Raw genomic sequence first — 15,213 nt, forward strand, 5'->3', positions numbered from 1 at the left:
GTTCCTCTTTAAGCTCAATTATTGGTCAAAATGCTCCTAAAAGGTCAATAAATTATTGTAAACATGTAAGCGTCTGTTTTACGCAAAATTTTTAAATTTTTGCATGACTGTTTTTGTGCTTTTGTTCTAGAACACACTTTGACTGCTCAAATCACTTTTAACACTTCACTTCTTCGTTTTGCAATGATCTCAATTGCGCTGATTGTTTGATGCTAATATGACAGAGATTGCGAGCGGTTGCTGCTATCCTGAAGCGCGCGGGTTCAAAGTCCTAGGCGGTCAGAGTTTTTTCACCCATAAAAGTTTATAAACAGCACCCCATAATTAAATTGCCCCCCTCGCCTGTCATTTGAGCGCAATTCATCAGACGGCAGTCGGTTTAGGCTTGTTCAATAAACCGACTAGGTTGAACATTTTTTTAAGTTTTGCTAAAGTCAAAAATTTCGTTAATTTAAGAAAAAGTCTATTCATAGTCATTCTTGGTCGCGGGTGGCCTTTTCATTGAAAATTTTAGTCAAAGATTGTACTTTTACATGTTTAGATCTTGACTGACGGATTCTTAAGATTTACACAGATCTCTGTTTTCCCATTTAGAAAACTGTTATTCATAATACATGAACTATATTGACGAGATCCTGCCTTGTAAGGCTCAAAAATGATATATATTCCAACAGATTCCATAAAAATTTCAACGAGTTAAAATTTTGCTTTGAATTTCTGTATTTTTTGAATTGAAAATTTTAGTCAAAGATTGTACTTTTACATGTTTAGATCTCGACTGACGGATTCTTAAGATTTACAGAGATCTCTGTTTTCCCATTTAGAAAACTGTTATTCATTATACTTGAACTATATTGACAAGATCCTGCCTTTTAAGGCTCAAAAATGATATATATTCCAACAGATTCCATAAAAATTTCAACGACTTAAAATTTTGCTTTGAGTTTCTGTATTTTCTGAAAGGGGGTAGTGACCAATCCAAAAGCCAAATGTTTGGCACGGATGGGGACCCTTCCACGTTTTCGTTGGTTTATGACACTAAAATGCTAAAAATTTTAAAAGTTCTCAAAATTTTACTCATCATTTGTCTCTGAAAATGTTGGAGCTTCGCCAAAATTGAACTCGCAGTTTTTAATTGCTCTCAAACGAAGCTTCTATCAATTAAATTAGTTCTGTCTGTCTTTTTTATGCAATTTTTCGCTTGACCGATTTTTCGTCTGACGCCTTTAACTTTTCGTCCTCAAATTCGGGATTAACAGGTAGCGCCCAGCTGGCATTAGATGCTGTTAGAGCTTTTGAGCCCTATTTCAGCTCAAATTGTTTTGGAGACTTATAGAATTATACTAATCGTGTGAAGGGTGGTTCTTAGAGGTTGAAGACCTCTCCACTGTTGACCCCCCTATTGCCCCTACCCCGCACACGCTGTTACCCCCACCCCCACCACACTGTTGCCCCAATCCCCCATAAGACCTCGATCCCCCTGCCCTGCCCATTTCTAGCTATTCGCGAACAACAGCTTGCTAAAAACACGCAATTTTAAACTATTTTACAATTTTTTCACGCTCTTTGAAAATTTTTGACTTTTTTTAAAATTTTTTCAGCCCTAGGTGTCAATAACCTCCTCCAGATATTGAAACTAGGCTGATGCAAAGGTTCTAGTGGTAATGAACTGGTTTCAACGTTTTATTATTACGAAATTTAGCACTTTTTTGGAAAAAAAAAATCAATTTTCTTAATTTTTTTGACATTTATTTTTTGTTTATTCAGGTTTTTCAGGACCCAAGTACCAAAAAAGACCTTATGGGTTTGATAAAATCTTATTGACAAAATTTTTACTGGCCATGAAATAGTTTTTCAACTTTTTATTGTCACAAACTTTAGCAACTTTTTTGATAAAATTTTAACTTATTCAAGTTTTTTTTTGGAAATTTTTGTCGTTTTTTAGCTCTTAACAGCCTCGAGAACCAAAAAAAACCAGTTCTATTGTTTGAAAATAGGTTACTGTATGTTTTCTAGATGTAGTGGAATGTCTTGCAAAATCTTAACATAATGAATTTTATTATTTTTGATAATTTTTGCAATTTTTTCTCAATTTTTTGACATTAATGGTCATTTTTCTGGTTTCTTGAGCCTCAAGGGTCAGACAACCTCGGTTTAAGTTTGAAAACAAATTATCGCAAAAAAGTTTTTGTTGATCATGGAATAATTTTCACCTTTTTAATTTACCATTTCTAGCAATAGTATTTCATAAATTTTGCAACTTTTCAAGTTTTTTTTTTTTAAATTTCTTTGTCACTCTTTAGGTTTCTATAGCCTCAAGGGCCACAAAATTTGCTATTAGATTCGATAATTTGTTACTGCATAGTTTATTTAGATGTATTGAAATGTTTTTCAAGATTTTAATTTAACGAATTTACGCAATTTTGTTTGCAATATGTTTGCAATATAAAATGTTTTTTCATGAATGAATTTTTTCCGGCACCAGGGACACTGGGACCTCCTCCAAGATTTGATAGTGAGCTGCTGTATAGTTTCTTGTCTTAAGTGGACGGTATTCAATATTTTTAATGCCTCCAGTTTTAGTAATTTTTTGAAAAATATCAAAATTTTTTCAAAATTTTTTTCATGTTCCATGTGTATGGATCTTTATGTGCCAGTGAAATTACTTCAGGCTTGAAACAAGGGTTTTTTATAGTCACTTGAGACAACGAAATGGTTCTTAAGATATTAATATCTTGAATTTTAGCAAGATGTTGTTAAAATTTGCAATTGTGTTCAAAATTTTTCAATACTTTTTTAGCGAGTTTAACAACCATTTTAGAGTTTAACGACCATTACTGGCCAAAGAAACTTTTTATGTCCCAGCGATGGATTACTTGACAGAATTTTGAGACAAAAATGGTTTTGAGCATTCTTTTACTGCGAAGTTGACAACTTTTCTTTTAATTTTGCCTTTTTCATGTTTTTTCTTTATGATTTATTGACTAACAATGCTAGAAAACTAGAAGCTGCAGATTCAGACATCATCATAGAAAATGTTCTTATCTCTCTTTTTCTCCCAGTCGGTTAGGGTTTCTTTGCTTCTTTTTTCCGTTCACGTTTTATTACTCTCTCTCTCTCTCACACACACACACACACACACACTTGCTCTCTCTCTCTCTTTCTTGATGCTGCACTTCAGCTGATGTTATCTGGCGCAATGTCATCATCAGTGATCCTCATTACCAATGAGTTATAGTAGAAATGTTTTTCATCATAAATGACTTAACAAGACACTTTTTAGGAAACCATTGTCGATTGCTCTCAAAAGCAATTTTAGCAAATATATTAATCCTGTTTGTCTCCTGTTATTCGCTTGGCCGATTTTTTGTCCGACGCCTTTGACTTTCGTCTTCAGAAACGGGAGTAAGAGGTGGCGCCGAGGTTGCCCTAAATTCTCTTAAGAGCCCTTCAGCCCACCAGTCCTCAAGTATGCGATTAACAGAAACTGTATTGGAGACTTATACTTATGGTGTGAAGGCCGGTTCTTAAAAATAACTCATTACATCAGTCCACCCAATATTCTTTTGCACCCTCGCTGCGGTGCAGCCCCGCTGCGATCACCGTACGCCCCTTCAATTGATCTAAAGCTATCCTCACTAGCTACTGATGAAGTCAACCGCTCGTTGGTCGTTTGAGAGCAATTCGCCCAACATTAGTCGGTTTATCTATTGTGACGCGAGACGATTGTCACATCTATTAATTTTTTTTCTGGGAATTAATGAACAATGGGTTCCTTTTAGTTTGAAAGCAAACTTTTTAAATGACCGATTAATTTTCGCAAGTTATTTGAGTCTGTTTATTATGGCCGGGATCAAGTTTATAATTCAAAAAGGAATGAATTCTTTTTTATTTACAAAAAAATTGAACACACAAATTTCAAATTTTGCCATGAAGGTTAGTTTTTAAAGTGGGCTTCACATTGTGGCACAAAGCCTGATGAGCGTTGATCTTCCGGTATCAAGGTCAATTTCCTCAAGTTGTTAAAAGGTAACAAAATTGTTTAGATTCAACATTTTCTTTGCTGATATGAGCAGTTGATAGTTTTGTTTTGAACGAAGGCGATTTAATCATTATTTGTTTTCCGCGTGTTGAACAGTTTGTGTTAATTTGAGAAATATATGCAATGGTTCATACTTTTTTTGAGATCATCCTTTTTTGTTCCGACCCTCTTGAGGGGGGAGGAACTATATACTCAAATGGGTTTTTTTTTGTTCAGTCAATTTTCGCCGATCGATATATTCATCGTAGAGAGGTGTATCATTAGAAAGCTCGTCCAGCGTAGAATATGGAATTGAAAAGATTTTTTTAATTTTCGTTTTCTACAGGGAGTTATCGAGGTTTAAACTTCTGAGAAAAGTAGAGTGAATTCAAGATGTTTATATTCACATTTTCCGAAATTTTTGCCTAATTTTTCCTCAATTTTGCTGAAATTTGTTAAAATTTTTAAGAATAGTGTCGTTGATTTCATTTTTAAAGACAAACAAGCTTTGTTGATTATTCTGATTTAATTTTTTTGGTCAAAAACTCTGGATAAATATTTCAAAAATCAGCCTTTTTCATCAAAAACAGCACGAAATGAGCTACTTTAGTCCATTTTGATTAAATTTGCCGAAAGTATACCCGCAAACAACACTAATACAATCTTTGTAGACTCAGAAGGGGGCTATTCCTACTTCAACTTCCGCAGCGAATGCTCTGTAATCAAAAGTTGCCGTTTTTTGCTAACTTTAGTCGTTGATTACCAAAAATGCAGAATTTATTTTTGAGTTTTCAACTAACAAATAATCTCTATCTACAACTTTCGAAAATCAATTGTTCCTAACGGACAATAAGCATTAACAGGGCTAGTTTTGGGCCAATCTTGGACTGCTACCATCCAAAAAGAATTCGGATTGTAATCAGTCGGCCTTTTTTTAAAAAAAGACCTTTTTTTAGTAATAAAGAACAGAACATATCAAATTAAATCTCAGGAGTGATAAGTCCAATTGGCTTCCTAAGCAGCTACAAGCTAATGCATTTAGTTATTTACTTGAATGTTTTTGACCGTTTCGACTTTTAAAAATAATTGATTTTTAAAGAAATAATGGCTTAATGAACGTTTCCTCTATTTTTTTTAATTTGGTCAACTTGTAGGTTAGTGTCAGCAAATGAAGAATGCTTCTTCATTCTACTGAATTAAATTTTATTATCGATTGTGGTTTTAAGCCTGAAGTTGTTCTTTCTGGTTTTGAAACTTCTAGATCTCAAATTTTTTTTGTTTTTAAATATTTGCATTTTCTAGTCATGTTTTTTCACGTTTTCTAGTCACATTATCACATTATCACATTATCACATTATTTCTAGTCACAATATCACATTATTTCTAGTTCTCATATCACATTATTAGCGTTCAAAATAAACCACCATTGAATATATTTAAATCCTGAAAGATATAGATAATCGCTTTAACGGCCTCGACACTTCTTTCTTGAACAAATTATTTGAATTTTTTTAAATTTTGTCTTTAACTGTCATTTTTACTTTGTCGTTGCGGTCGTATGAAACTTCCTGTAAAATGATATGTTTCACTGGCTTTTCATGAAAGAAGAGATGAGCCCAAATTCTGATAATAATAGATAGCTGAAGGCTTTCATGACTTTGAAAACAATCGTTTTCCAAAACTTAAAAAAAAACTTTTTAACGTTGCAAGTATGTTCTTTTTATTTTTCTTTTTTAACCAAACTCCTTTAATTACAGTTACAGTCAACTATGACATTATGGGTGTTAAGGGAAGGGAAGGTGTCAAAAGGAATTAATGTCCCAAAGTCTGTTTTTTTAAAGAATGCGTTATGACCTTACTGACTTCGACACCGGTTTTTCACAAAAAAAGTAAAATAATTTGATTTTTGTCTTATTTTGCGTTCTTTTTGTAGACGCGAGACAGATTCTGGATAATTGCAGGTCTCAAAAGTTTCCTTTCGATGAATAAACGACCCTATTTAAATGTGTCATATTGTAATTTATGTCTTTCATGACTTTGGATATAATTTTCTTTCGAAAAAAAAATCAAAATTATTACATACTTTTGCCCATTTCTCTTTTTTGTCTACTTGTTAACTAGTCTCACTAATAAATGGCCACATACTATTTTATCGGTGTTTGAAGAAGGCGCAATCGAATATTTTTTGAGGGCCAAAATATGGCTTGACGGATTCGACAGCGTTTTCTGGCAAGTTTCAATAGAATTTTTGTTTGTTTTTATCTTTCTTTTTGTTACCTAATCTCCTTTGATTACACGTCAAGTATGACATTATGGGTGTCAAAAAGGATTGATGTCCCAATGACTTTTTTTTAAAAGAATGCGTTATGTCCTTACTGACTTCGACACCGGTTTTTCACAAAAAAATTAAATTAATTTGATTTTTGTCATATTTGACGTTCTTTTTGTAGACGCGAGACATATTCTGGATAATTGCAGGTCTCAAAGGCTTCTTTTTTATGAATAAACGACCTTATTTAAATATTTCATTTTGGCAATAAAGTCTTTCCTGACTTTGGATATAATTTTGTTTCGAAAAAAAAATCAAAATTGTTACATACTTTTGCCCTTTTCTCTTTTTTGTCTACTTGTCACCTTTTCACTAATAAATGGCTACATACTACATTATCTACATACTTCTATATTATAAGGAAAGCACCTAATGACCTTCTATAGAAGCATTGGTAATCGTAAACCTTTGGGATAATTTACTTGAATTTTAAATGTTTTCATTACTTTTAAGTTAATTGTTTTAAAAAAATAAGCGAATTTTTTAAATTTTTTGTCTTTGTTCTTTTTTGTCTAATCGTTGCCGAACCTTTTTTGGACTGGTCTATATCTTTTGTGGTGATTTATAAGTTATTTTGTTTAACTTTAGGCTTATCTGACGGTATGCTGACTTTGTTATTAAATTTTGTTTTCTAAAACGGACATAAATTTTTGATGTAATTGATGTTTGTTGTTGTTGCTGTTTGATTTTGCTGTTCGTCTCAACTCTTTTTCCCAATATTGGCATATCACAGCAATCTAATGCTTCATTTTTTCCTCCACTGAGTTGTTTGCTTTGGAGGCTATCTTATCGTTCATACACAATTTTTTTTGAAAAATACTTGGGCTTTTTTGGGATTCGCAAAAAATAATTTTTGGGTTTTTCTATCTGTTCCTCATTTGGTAGACAATTATGCCAAAAATGTGGATGGGCGGGTCGGAACCTTATGTGCCATCGCACATTACCGAGCCGCCTTGTTCCACTATAAGCAACTCAAAAATGTGTAATATTTTTAATAGTTTTCAAATTTAAATATACTTAAATTCAAATTTAAATATATTTAAAGTAAGTTTCAAACTCAAGCTGTGGTAAAACCGCGGAATCAACTTCTGACTGAAGTGTTAGAGGGTTGGCGATGGTACTCAACCGTTCGATTTTCTATCTTGGTCATTGCGTCACAAGAGGGACACACATGAGAGAGAGAAAAAAGACACTTGAATTACTATCATACAGGTACAAGTACCAGAAAAATGTGACCAACATTACATTATTATGGCAGAAAGTGTATGGGGAGATGAACAAAAAAGGTCATTTAAAGTAGTTGAGGAAATCAAATGTAATATACTCAAGTTCCTTGTTCGGGTTTAATAAGAACTTAAGATAAACCTAGAAGTTAGTAAAAACCTAAATATTGTATAGCAGATTAAAGTTTACAAGACCACCAGTGATCATTGACTGATTTAGAACAATTTGCTGTTTGTGTTTTCAGTAACAATTATTTTAGAGAATATCTGCTCTGTTTTGAATTGAGAACTTTCTGTTTCGTTGTTCGATCAAGCTCAGTCCAAAGACTAGCCGCAAAGCTTCCGTAGGATTTTATAATATATAGACTTTTGAAAGTGATTACTTTGGAGAACTTGAGAGTGCGGCAATTAAGCTTAAGATCCAAAGTGGGAAGCGAAAGGTCAGTGAAAGATGGCAGCTGATTTTTAATGAGTTTAACTAAAAAGTTGATACACGAATAAGCAAGAAAATTTTCAAAGCAATGTATATCGTATTTTCTTTTCAGGTCTGATGACCGGTCAAACTTTTTTCTGAAGAAGGCAGTTTTGATACCCCAGTTTAATTGCCGATCAATTGAAGATATCGCTTCTTTGGAAAGGCTTGTTAAAAGAAGAATAGGATATTCTAGTTGACTGATTACCAGAGACCGATATAGTAACAGCCTTGTTTCTTTGGTAAACTACCACGAATTTGGGCTAAAGTTTTAATACTTGTCGCCATTTTTTGAGAGTATTAGTATGTTTCACTTGTATATCATACTTGAGGTGTTTGTCTAAGTGTACACCTAGGTATTTGATGCTGTGACTTGGTTCAATTTTTTCGTTGCATAATTCTAATGTCATCAATTCGGTTGTTTTTGCTAAGGATGGTTTGGAAAAAGTTATGAATTCGGTTTTCTTAGGTTTGAGCTGAAGGTGGTTGTATTCAAAAAATTGGACTAAGTTTCCTAAGCTGTGTTCAAGTTCTTGCTTCGCCATTTAAGGATATGCATTGGATGTGAAAAGAAGTGTATCATCGGCATATTGAACTATTTTGGAGGTGATTCTTAAATCTCTGATTTCATTGACATAAATGAGAAACAAGACCGGACCAAGGATGGTTCCCTGCGGAACACCTTGTTTAACGCTGATCCAGTTTGAGCTCATGCCACTAAGTTTAACTCTTTGTAAGCGGTCTCTAAGGAAATCGTGTATTAAAGCACAAGAAAACTTGTCAAAACCAATAGAGAATAGCTTACTTTGCAAGCGACGGTGGCAAATGGAATCAAATGCCTTTGAAAGGTCTAGTGCAGCGCAAAAGACGCTTTCATTAGCCTCCTTGTTTTGACGTACACATACGGTGAAGTATAGCAGAGCATCTTTTGTAGATCTGGACTTTCTAAAACCGAACTGAGTTTTGGATAAAACACTATTATCATTGAGATATTTACTGAGCTGACGGAACAGCAGTTTTTCAATTAGTTTCAATAATGATGGTGTCACGGATATGGGGCGATAATTCATTGGGTTTTGGGGGTCGCCCTTTTTGTGAACAGGTGTTAAATCTGCTAACTTTAAGGCTTTGGGAAACTTACATTGCATTATAGCATTATTGAAAATCAAAGTTAGTACGGGTGCCACAATATGAGCGCTGTCAATCAATGCCCAAGGTGGGATGGGAGATGGCCCACGAGGTTTGTCTTTTCTAAGTCGCAGTAATTCATCGGTTACTTCGCGTACAGCAAACGATTGAAAGCCAAAACAATTAAAATCTTGCTCATGTTCAGTCTCTCTGAAGTTTGGTGGAGCACTCCTGCTGCGGCCTAGGTATTCGCCAAGCTTGGAAAACTTATAGTTGAGTAGTTCGGCAATTTACATGGGACCAGTTAAAACGTCCCCGAATGAATTTCTAAGACTATCAATACTCACGCTAGGACGGGCCGAGTTTCTTTGTTCATTTATGAACTTCCATCTGTCCTTGTCTGTTGACAATTGTCGTAGGAGATCTTTATTCACTTTCGCTTCATTAATTGAAATATTTTTTCTAAGATTTCTTTTTTTTCCCGGTAGTGTTTCCGGTTTGTTTCGTTTTGGTTTTCAGAAAATATTCTGAAAGCATCTTGCTTTTCTTGCAGGGCATCTTTGCACTCGTCATTAAACCAGCCTTTTAAAAGACTTTTTCGTGCAGTCCGAACAAAGACTGCTTTTTTAGGAGCGTGAAGTCTTAAGACTCTTTCGAAAGTATTAGTGAAATACTCCAGTTGTTTTTCTGGATCAGCAAGAGTCCATAGAAAACCCCAATTTTGTTGTGAGAGTTTTTTGCAGAATTCTTGTATAGAATAGTAACGCTTATCAAATATAATCTTTCGGAGAGTTTCCTTAGATGGTATAATATTGCAATGGGATATTACCAACTGAGCCAAATGATCTGATTTGACTATTGTATCACATACGAATGAATCAGTAAAGGAAGTGTCGGTGACAATGTAATCAATTATGGACGACCCATTATCAGTAATTCTAGTAGGTAGAAAAGTGTTACAGACTTTAAGAACATAAGGATTGATAACAGTGCTTAGATTGGTTCTTCCAGACTCTTTGAGATAATTTATGTTGAAATCTCCTATGATGGTTAGGGATTTACCCTCAGCAGCAACAATATCAACGGAACGGTTGAGTGTATTCAGAATGCTGTTCATTAGACTTTTAGAGGGATTATATAAAACCGCAGCAACAGCTTTAGTTCCACTTCCAGTGGGTGAGTACTCAACCCACATGCTTTCAAAACTCGTTTGCTCAAAAAGTGTACACAGATCAGGTCTCACTTTAGGAGACAGGATTTTTGGGACTGTTAAAAGAACACCAGCGCCCTTAGTGTTGCACTTCCGATCATTTCTGAAAAAGCTATACAATGGATCGGGGTCCCAGAGTTTTTCATCATCCTCCGGTGTCAATCATGTTTCAGTAATGCCAAAGATTGTGTTTAGTGTCAAGTCTTGGATGAGTTTCATTAAGTGTGTTCTTTGTTTCCTAGCACTTTGTGCGTTGACGTGAAAAAATTTGTGCGTTGAGTAAAGAAAGAGAACGACTAACCTGATGTTGAAGGTCCATGTAGCCGATTGCTGATGGTCCGGGGTTTGTCTCCACGTCCCCACATAGTAGTAGTGTCTTTGCTATATGGTATATTATGTAAATAAGGAGTGTGAGAAAATATGCGACGTTTCTGGTTTGTTTTTTACCTAATGTGATTACCTGTTGCTGTTAACTCTGTAATTAAGATTTGAAATTAAAAGATATAATAAGAAAACCCGAACAAGGAGAGAATAGGATAACATCAATAAACTTAGTTACAGATGAATGGCATTAGACTTAGGAAAGATCAGGTCCTGTTTGCGCCTCTGACATAAGTGTATGTTTGCTTGGTGTTACCGTAGTAACCACCATTATTCAAATTGTGGTTTCTATTTTTTTTAGCCCCGTAAGTATTATTATAATTATAATTATAATGATAATTAGGCTCATAGTTGGGACGCGGCTTTAGCACTTTTCGTTTATGGGAATCCGCATATATCGCACCAGTATTAGCTTGATTAGCTCTTTTGCGTGGTCTAGGAATATGGTTAGTAAATGGGGCAACATAGGAGAACAGGAGGCTTTTCAAATAGAAGGTGCCGGTCTCGTCATTAAAATGAACAGCATTGTGATTTTGCTTAGACCATTTTCCATTAGACTTCACTTTTTGGTTAAAGGGAATGAGAGAGTATACATCAGAACAAGTGAACATATCATTTAATAGCACATTAACTTGATCAATCTTATCATTAACACCATACAAAGGGTTTTCGTCATCAAGATTTTGAACACCAGGGGGGATTTCACAAATGAAAATCTTTTGCAGCTTAAACTTTTCATATATTTGAGAGATGAGCGCTTTGATATTGTTTGCAATTTCTTCGGGGGATTTGTTAGTTTCCTTAAGAAGGCTATTGGTACCATCTTGTATTATGATGGTCTTCAGTTGCGCAAAGTTTGTTTTTTTTGCAGTATCGTCGTCTTCTCATCCATTGTGGAACCAGAATACGGGATAATCTCCATATCTAGCGGCAGCTCGTTTTGGTTCACTCTAGCAACAATACTTGAACCCAGTATCAAATTCGTGGTGGTATTAGCAATTTGTCTGGTTTTAAACGACCTGACCTTTAAGTTTTGTGCAGGAGCATCATTGCAGTTGGCGGCTGTAGAGGGTACCACTACATCAGGCTTGTCCACGATACACTTGAAGATAGCTTTCTGCTGGTCCAGGATACTGTGGAGCACCTCTTGTTGATTCAGCAGTTGCTTGTTGGTGGCCTCACTGTCTTTGTATTGTTGATGTAGCTCCATGTATACAGCATATGCCTCTGCTGTAGTAAGTTTGTTGAATGCTTTTTGTGATAGTGCCATGCCAGAGTCCAGAATACAGATCCGATCAGTCCTTCGTCTATGCCAGAATCAATCAAGTTTCATTCAGTATCTCAAATATTGCCTTTCCGGTTGAGTATTGCCCAAGTTGAGGTCGCGCTCGAAATTGTCTCTGATCAGACCGTCTCAGACAAGTGTGACCTTTGATGAGACCGTCCATTACGATGCAGAGGTATACCCAAATCGTCATGGGCAGATATGCCCGGTGTGTGTATCTCGTGTTCGTTTTTGCTATGTTAATACATTGAAAGTGGTAAAATATTGCGGAAAAAAGCTACTTTAGCAGAAACTGGCAAAATGGAAGGGAATATCGTATCCCGTGTTGTATAAGTGTCCTAATTTTAGCCGCGAAATACAAGTACAAACTTAATAACCTATTTTTGGCGCGAATTGTATCATGCATCCGCTCAATTTACGTATCAATTTTTCGCACGCAATGTAGCTCGATATCGCATATAATCCGCAATTAAACCTAATTTAATGCGCTTTGAGCATAAAAGTGATTATTAAAGCTTTATTACTACTTTTGTTAAAAGGAACCATGAATTGAGCTGGCGTGTTTATTACCAGTCTGCAAATAAAAATGAGAAATTATCTAACTGCTGACTATACTGAGAAGCATGTACTTGCCATGTTGAAGATTTTGCAACGCAAAGAAAGTAGTGTAACGAATCTTTTACCTTAATTCATTAAGAATTAAAGCTGCTTTCAATACGGAAGACACCACGTTCGGTTTTGAGATTTGACCAGTGACCATTAACAAGGTAAGATTGCACAGAGGTAAATTTCGGTAAAAAATCAACTATGAATTGATTACCTCTTTCTTCTTGCTAAATTTGATTTAACGAGTGCCTTTCAATTGAAATTGTTCAATTTTAATGAGTTCTTTCCAATGAAGTTGTTAAATACAGTACTCAATTTTTTTGCGTCTAATTACGGGTTTTCAGGTGTCAGGAACAATCAATCAATTTTCCTCCGGAAAATCCCTCAATTCTGCGTCTGTTTTAGTTAACTCTTTATGCCGCCATTTTCAGGTGTCTATTAAATTTGGACTCATTTACAGGTTGCGTCCATCTACAGATTTATAGAGTACTGTTACCTTATCAACGAACCCCTTTATCTTGGATTAAGTTTGCTCACAAATACGAAAGACCCGCAAGTTGTTAAAAACCATTTTACATGTGAACTGGTACCGTAAGCGTTTGAAAAATGAGGCAATGTCCTGTCATTTAAGCGAACCCCAAAGACATGATTGTGAGTTATTCTCACTTTTAAAGCGTCCCTTTACAGGTTTGTAGGTGCGGGTGGTTGAGTAGGTTAGAGAGGGAGACGATTAAACACAAGGGCCATAAAAAACAAGGTACCCTTGCAGATCCCCTCTAACATTACTTCCGAAGTTTGCCTCAAGTTTGATCTTCAAAAAAGTAGTAGCAAAACGACATTCTTGTTTTTGGGTCTATTTACAAGTTTACATGCCTATTATTTCTTTCAGAAAACTCCCTCCATTTTGTTCGCTCTTTCTCTCTCTTCCTCTAAAAATATTTTTCTCTATTTTTACTATTAGTTTAGACACACTGCATCCGTGTGAAAAGTGAAAAATCCTCCGTTGAAGGAGGAGTTTGTCGAATTTTGTTTTTTTTTTCTGAAAAATCCCTCCATTTTGTTCTCGCACTCTCTCTCTCTCTTCCTCTAAAATTATTTTCCTCGGACAAACTTACTGAGCTAATTTTACTCTTAGTTTAGACACATTGCATACGTGTCAAAAGTGAAAGTTCCTCCGTCGATGTTGGAGTTTGTCGAATTTTAATTTTTTCCGTAAAATCCCTCCATTTTGTTCGCGCTCTTTCTCTCCTCTAAAATTATTTTCCTATGAAGAATTTGCTTAGCTATATTTACTATTAGTTAAGACACACTGCATCCGTGTGAAAAGTGAAAAATTCCTCCATTGAAGTTGGAGTTTGTCGAATTTTGTTTTTTTTTCCGAAAAATCCCTCCATTTTGTTCGCGCTCTATCTCCTCCTCTAAAATTATTTTCCTCTGAAGAGTTTACTGAGCTATATTTACTATTAGTTTAGACACACTGCATCCGTGTGAAAAGTAAAAAGTTCCTCCGTCGAATTTGGAGTTTGTCGAATTTTTTTCCGAAAAATCCCTCCATTGAAGAATCCCTCCATTCTGCGCGCACTCTCTCTCTCTCTCTCTCTCTCCCTATCTCTCTTTCTCTCTCTCTCTCTCTCTCTCTCTCTGCTCTATAAATAAATCACACAAATAATAAATTCATAAATACACAATCCATGGCAGTTTATAACATTAAGACAATAAGCCATTAAACAGTATTGGTAGTTTTTTGATACAGAAATACTGATTACAGAATTGTCATTCACTGTCAATAAGTATTGAAGTTGGATTGGTTTTGTGTGACCATTTGATGTTATGCTCGGCGAACAAGTGACCAGATGACCAGACGCTGAAACAGTCCGGGAATTTTTTGTCTTTAAAGTTGTTATTTAAATCAATTTAAAGCTTTAAAGGCTTCAATAAAATCTTCATCGTTTATTCCAAAGTCTAAACCACTTTTGCATGCTCAAATTGCGCGCATTTAATTAGGCTCAATTGCGGATTAGAGATACTTTGAATGCGAATAATAGATACCTAAATTGAGCGGAAACGTAGTACAAGATTTGTTACGTACTGTTTGCACCGAATGTTCTTTTATTTCGCAAAATTGGGGGAACCCCTTTTGCGAAAAGTAAGATACAAAGGATGTCATCTAATTTCGTTCATTGTATGTATCTAATTTTCGAGCCAATTTTACTAAGGCGGAAATTTTGGGGTATACCTCTGCATCGTAATGTCCCAGACCGAAGTGACCTCTGATCAGACAAGTATCCTACCATTGTCCAGACAAGTTCCAGACAGTTGTCCAGACTAAAGTGCGCTCAAAGCATTTCCAGACAATGTAAATCGCACCGGGAACATGTGTGCGCTCGAAGATCGTCAGGGGTCACTTCGGTCTGGCCACCTCGACCTGGGTGATGCTTAACAAAAACGTAAACTTTAAATCACGACCAAGAAATGCGAAGAAAAAAAGGTCTGGCTGCCACGTTTCAAATCGTGCGTCTGTGTTGTTATCTTTTTTTTCTGGCGGCTAGATATACATA

General features: G+C 35.4%; 1 protein-coding gene across 2 annotated transcripts in view; it reads left to right on the plus strand.

The window, feature by feature from the left end:
• The window catches only part of LOC142338385 (uncharacterized), a 117,354-nt gene that overhangs the window by 49,745 nt on the left and 52,396 nt on the right, over window positions 1-15,213 (plus strand). The window lies entirely within an intron of this gene.

Source organism: Convolutriloba macropyga, chromosome 4 (assembly GCF_964194025.1).
Source record: "Convolutriloba macropyga chromosome 4, txConMacr16.3, whole genome shotgun sequence".
NCBI classification, from domain to species: domain Eukaryota; kingdom Metazoa; phylum Xenacoelomorpha; order Acoela; family Convolutidae; genus Convolutriloba; species Convolutriloba macropyga.